At 38.5% G+C, this 6000-nt stretch overlaps 1 protein-coding gene across 1 annotated transcript in view; it reads left to right on the forward strand.

Moving 5' to 3' along the window:
• Positions 1–6000, forward strand: part of LOC109084103 (1-phosphatidylinositol 4,5-bisphosphate phosphodiesterase beta-1-like) — a 77665-nt gene that overhangs the window by 37999 nt on the left and 33666 nt on the right. The gene's annotated exons all lie outside the window — the stretch shown is intronic.

Consider the following 6000-nt stretch of genomic DNA (forward strand, 5'->3'; position numbering starts at 1 on the left):
ATCAAGCACATTTGGAGTCTGTATTCTTCATTAAAGAAAACGTGTCCTTGTACAACATCAACTTCAGGTATTTCTTCTTCTTTAAGCATAAACTCACTTCATTTCTCAGAAACAAGGCTTCTTATGTCAAGTAATTTTGATTCTCAAGTGAATGTATGTGTATTTGCTGACTGTAAATCACTTCAAGCGTCTCTCCTCACAGTCACAGTTCATTCTGCTCTGAAATGCTGCGGTGAGGAAGAACCTTCTGGAAGGTTTTGCTCTGATACAGAGACGCAGAGAGTGGACTCACATTATATCAGCTCAGCCTGCTCACATTGTGCTGAATAAGAAACGAAGGATTTTATGTCAGGCTTGATGAGTTGAGCTTGGGCAAGTGACATGCCCATATGAGTCCAGCATTGGTAGTGTTGGACTAAGTGTTAAACCGTTAACGCTGAGTGTGTGTTTGAGCTTCTCAGAATGAAGGATTCCTCAGATCCTGTGTGTTGTTGAGGAGCAAGTGCTGACTCAATAAGATGCATCATCTTCACCAGAAAACAGAAGAAAAACCCACAGAATCCCAGACACATCTACAGACCAGAAGATACCAAGACTCCTGAACACCAGACAGGAGGAAAACACCTAGAAAACAACACTACATATGTACTTACATTAGGCCTGGATCAGAATATTCGATTAGTCAAATATTCATTCGGTGGGTTGGCATTTGATTTGAAATTTTGAGATTTGAATATTCTTTTTTTCTTTTTTTTCTTTTTTTTACCCCTGGCATCCCCCGCAAAATGGTTCTCATTCACTTAAATATGAATCGCCCATGAGTGAACGTCATGAACGTCGTGATTAATTCCACCTGGAAGAGAAGACAAACATGCCGAAGACCTCAGCTGTGTGGGAACACTTTAAATTGAGTGAGGACAAGAAAGGCAGTGTGCCAGATATAAGATTTGAAACTGTCCTACAACAACAGCACATCAAGTTTGAAAAATCACCTAATTTCTGTAAGTATGCCTATAGTATATTGTTGGTGTAAAAAAAAAAAAGAGCTGTTTTTATTCGCCATATTAATCAGTAATTTTACACATGATAAAAAGTGCAGTTAATTTGCTTGGAAAAACCTTGTGAATACAGCAGCCATAATAAAAGTGCAGTAGCCCAGCCTAATAATAATTTGTCTATATTAAAAGTATTGTTCTCAACTGTGCGTTCACACCGCCGCCGTCGAGAGCATCAAAAATCGCTCTGGACGCCCTGCTAACAACGCTGTAGAAAGATTTGTGGCCACTCTGACGTAGATCGAATGATTATTTTGTATTTAAAAGGGCCGCAAAGCAAACAAGCTTGTTGATCTTGTGCAGACTGACCACAAGGAGGGTAACGTTATAAATGAACCTCATTAAATATTATTGTGGACGAAGTATTAAGATCCTTTACCTAATAATGTATAAAGCACTAATACCACACTGTAAAAATACTCTGATGCAAGTAAAAGTCCTGCACTGAAAATGTTACTTAAGTAAGTATAATCGGGAAAATTTATGTAAAGGTTTAAAAGTAAACTGGGACTATTGTACTATTATTTATTATATCATTAGATTATTATTCTTATAACGTTACTGCACATCAGCAACTCACCAGGAACACAAACATCTCAGACAGATTGTTCCACGCATCATTTTTATTTATTTATGTCCCTGTATGCAAACAGAGACACGTCATGGATTATTGCAAACCCCCCACAGCAATAATCAACCTCTCCTCCATTTTGCCTGGGAACTAATGTGGTCGGAAACAAAGTTTACAGAGCTGCATTCTCTGAAATCCTCTCAATCGGTGGACTTCTATGTTCTGATTGGTTGCCACTGAACCGCACAGTAGCAGTTTTTGGCACGGGCGAACTGGGCAGCGGCCCGGGGCAACATTTTTTCATGATAAATAAAAAAAATTAAAATAATCCTCTGTGCCGCTGCCACAAAGCAGTTTTCTATTATCTATCATTTCACTGTGTGGGGAATTGGCAAATTGTTACCCCTGCTTGCTGAGGTAACGGTGCACAGAAGCTGTGTGAGAAGGGTATCCATGTCATGAATGAAGGGCTGATGTTAATTGGTGGGTATAACTCTTAAGTTTGTTAGCCTCTTTGCTCTGATGCTTGCAATGCTTATACAACAATAATTCGGTTTTAACTAAACAAACTTCTAATTTCACCATAATATTGTCCTTTGCAACAAAACTGTTACAAGTTCAGTTATTATTTATTTCCATCAGTTGGGTTACCGTAAGGCCCTGTAATTAGCCAACAGAGTTTTCAAATCTGTGTAATTATAATTTAAATCGGACTACTTTTCAAATAGTATTTCATAAACCAACATCTCAGACGTTATGTCAAAACGTTATGGGGTTTTAAATCAAACAATGACTTTCTGTTACAGAACATGTCCACTGTAGAAGACTTCAGGACTTAAATCATGTTTATCAGGCATTCACAACAAGTGAATATGGAAATAAATTATACATCAATATTAAATATATTGAAATATTAAATATTATTATTAAAATGTTGTCAATTATTACTCCAGTTATTACACTTCTTTTTCATTAAATGTTGCTACAAAAACACATTAATATGCAAATTAGATACAGTGTATATATAGCTACATTGCAGTGAATGGGAATATTAATTTATGGCCATTTTACCCACTTATTGCAAAAAGTAAAATGGTGTATCAATTCATTCCATTACATCTTTCATGACATGGTTGAGAATCATCTAAATAAAAATTTATGAATAAAAAAAAATCCCAATGAATAAAAAAAAAACACAAAATTTAATGCCAATAAATATAATAAAAAACAATCCAATTTTCTAAAACAACAGTCCTAGGGTCTGCAGAGGACATAACACATGAATAAAATAGAATAATTTATTTTAATTTTTTTTTAATTTTTTTACCATTTGTTTCTTATGCTCTAAACAATGTGATGACATGAAAAAAAAAAAGCCGCTGCTCGCCGCCGGCTCACATTGAAAATGAGTGACTTCCGGCCACTTTGACGCTCTTGACGGCGGCGGTGTGAATGCACGGTTACAGACCTGTGTGTTTTGTATCACTAGTGCAGTGTCCGTTCTCTGAGCATCAGAGTAGATTACTAGCGAAGCTTCGAAGCTCAAAAAATGGTATTCGGACCAGCCCTAATTTACATACAGTATTTGCATAATTTAATAGCATTGCGGATGGTATTATGGAAGCTATTTCCTGAATGTTTTTCATATCATTGCTCTTTAAAATGCTCTGTGAATGCAGAAACTACTTCCTGATTTTCCACATTTGATTGTGTTTTGAACTCGTCAAACTTGATAAGAGTCCAACGATATAAGTGAACCAAAGGCGGTTCGAATGGCTCTGTATTATAGAGACTTGAGCATGTTAGCTGTAGCTTAGCTTCTGCACCTCAAACACTGAGCTGTCATTTGTGACAGGCCTCTTTCTGGTTAATTAAACAGTCTAATTGAGGACTGAAGCGAGCGGCCATTAAGCAAGTCTGTGGAATCCTCCTGGTCAGTGAAGCGTTGACTGACAGTCGACCATTAAAGAGCTGACCTTTGGAGCGGCAGGAATGAGTGTGTGTGCGGTGCAGGAATGAGTGTGTGTGCGGTGCAGGAATGAGTGTGTGTGCGGTGCAGGAATGAGTGTGTGTGCGGTGATGGACGGCGGGCGGCAGGAAGTATGAAGCTGATACACACAAGCGGATCAGAGATGCTTTACATCTGCCTACTTCCATCAACACTCGACTCAGCGATGAAGGGGTTTATATTTGTGTTACTGACTTTTTTTCTGTACTTTTAATTAATTAAATACAAGTAAATGTGTGTGTGTGTGTGTGTGTTTAAATATATATAAATGTCTTGTTAATTTACCACGATTTGAATATTCTGTTTATATCTTGAGCTTGTTATTTATGGATGATTTTGTTCTGCTGTGTTGGGGTTCTTACAGGATCAGGGTCAGGAACCTCTGCTCTACATGAACAACACTTATCTTCAAAATCCTACAGTCTGTCGAACAAGCCTATTGATGTCACACAGTCAGCCTTGGCCTTTGCATAACCAATTCATTTGTTTTTCTCTCTTTATTTGAATCTCGATGGGCTCAAATAAATGAGATCAGATGCTTGATAATGATATTAAATGAATGAATCAGTCTGACATCAGTGTTAAAGCAGATTAACATTATGAAATACTTCAAAACTAAAGATTCAAAACTCAAACTAGGCAAACTTATATTGGAAAATAGATGCTCTTTGTCTGTGGAAGATGTTGAAGGGTTAAGAAACATGAAATAAAAATCCACAACACGTGTAAGACGGTAAAAATCATTGAACACTCTTGATTTCAGCTGCGGGTTTGTGCTCATCACAGAACAACAGGTCTCCGTGAGCAGGAAGAGAACATTTGTTCCTCTCAGAGAGGAGCTGTTGAGAGCATTAATTGCAAGTTCTTTGTTGTAAATGCACTTCTTTTCATACTTCCAACACACACACACACACACACACACACACACACACACACACACACACACAGGACCCTGGCTCTGAGACAACAGGCCCCTGCCAGGCTAGAGCCTCAATCGCCACGGCAACAGAACTTTAAGGCCAGTCTTCCAGAAACCCCACAATGCACCAGTGCAGTAATTCAGTCCTGTGTGTGAATGAAGTCATGATGTCATGAAGCATGTTTGCAGGTCAATATTACTTCTGTAATGAGACTCGTTTGCATGATGAAGGATATTCATGTAGACTGGGCTTTAGTGCGCAGATTTTGATTGATTGGATGGTAAAAGTGTCTCTTTGTGACAGTTGGATAAAAAATAAGGTTTATTGGTGATGTCAGCATGGAGCACGTTACTACATTCTGATGTTATGAAGGAGTCGTGGTTTGACTGCTTAGCCAAAATCAAAATCAAATCACCTTTATTTCTATATTATTTCTGTATTTCTAGGTAGATTGTTCCAGAGTTTGGATGCTAAATATGAAAAGGAACCATTCAGGGCTTTATAAGTAATAAGCAAGATTTTAAAATCTATACGATGTTTGATAGGGAGCCAGTGCAGTGTTGACAGAACCGGGCTAATATGGTCATACTTCCTGGTTCTAGTAAGAACTCTAGCTGCTGCATTTTGAATTTGAATCTATCTGCCTCCACCTAAGCTCCGCCCACAGAAACACGTCACATGTGTTTACTCACTGAAAAGGGGTCTATAACTTTCTCTGAGTTACTTTGTGTGTGTGCCTTTGCACTCATTTGTCTCTTTCTTCTGTCTCACTCAGGCTGTGCGAGCCTCATCTCATCTGGCATGACATAAATACATTATCAGTCGCCGTTTACACTGAATGCAATTAAAATCAGAATCATTCCCGTGTGAAAAGACATGTTTACATGCGGATGTGAGAGTAAGTGTGACGTCAAAATGATCATGAGGAAAGTTATCTAATTCCGGTCCCAGGCCAGTCGATCGGTGCATCCCTACCTGAAACCAGAACTCTGAGAAACACTGAAAATATTACTATAAACTGTAGCAACACGCCCCCCCGCCCCCTTTACCTTTTGGACGCGGCTTGTGTTTATAACAGTAATTTAACCCTTAACAATACCAGTTCAGCATTATATTAACACTGCTCTGACAAAGTGGTGGTGATTTTTCAGCCTGTGGTGAATGTCAGTCACTTTCCATGTTATTGATTATGCGTCTGCATATGCTGTCCAGTTCATTTTTACTCTGTCAGGTACTCAGGTCAGGGCTTTGTGGATTTGCAGTCCAGCTCTGAGATGAACTTTTATGCAATGCAAATGTGAGTCTGACCTGCATCAAAACACCTTTACGGCTGCGCAGATGCAGTCTGAATCTGTCTACAAATACAGTGGTCTAATCAAACTGGAAAATGGTGCAAACTTGATCAAATATGTGACGTATTCACATTATGCTGTAATTAGCTCTACA

The sequence above is a fragment of the Cyprinus carpio genome, chromosome A20 (genome assembly GCF_018340385.1).
Source record: "Cyprinus carpio isolate SPL01 chromosome A20, ASM1834038v1, whole genome shotgun sequence".
Classification (NCBI taxonomy): Eukaryota; Metazoa; Chordata; class Actinopteri; order Cypriniformes; family Cyprinidae; genus Cyprinus; species Cyprinus carpio.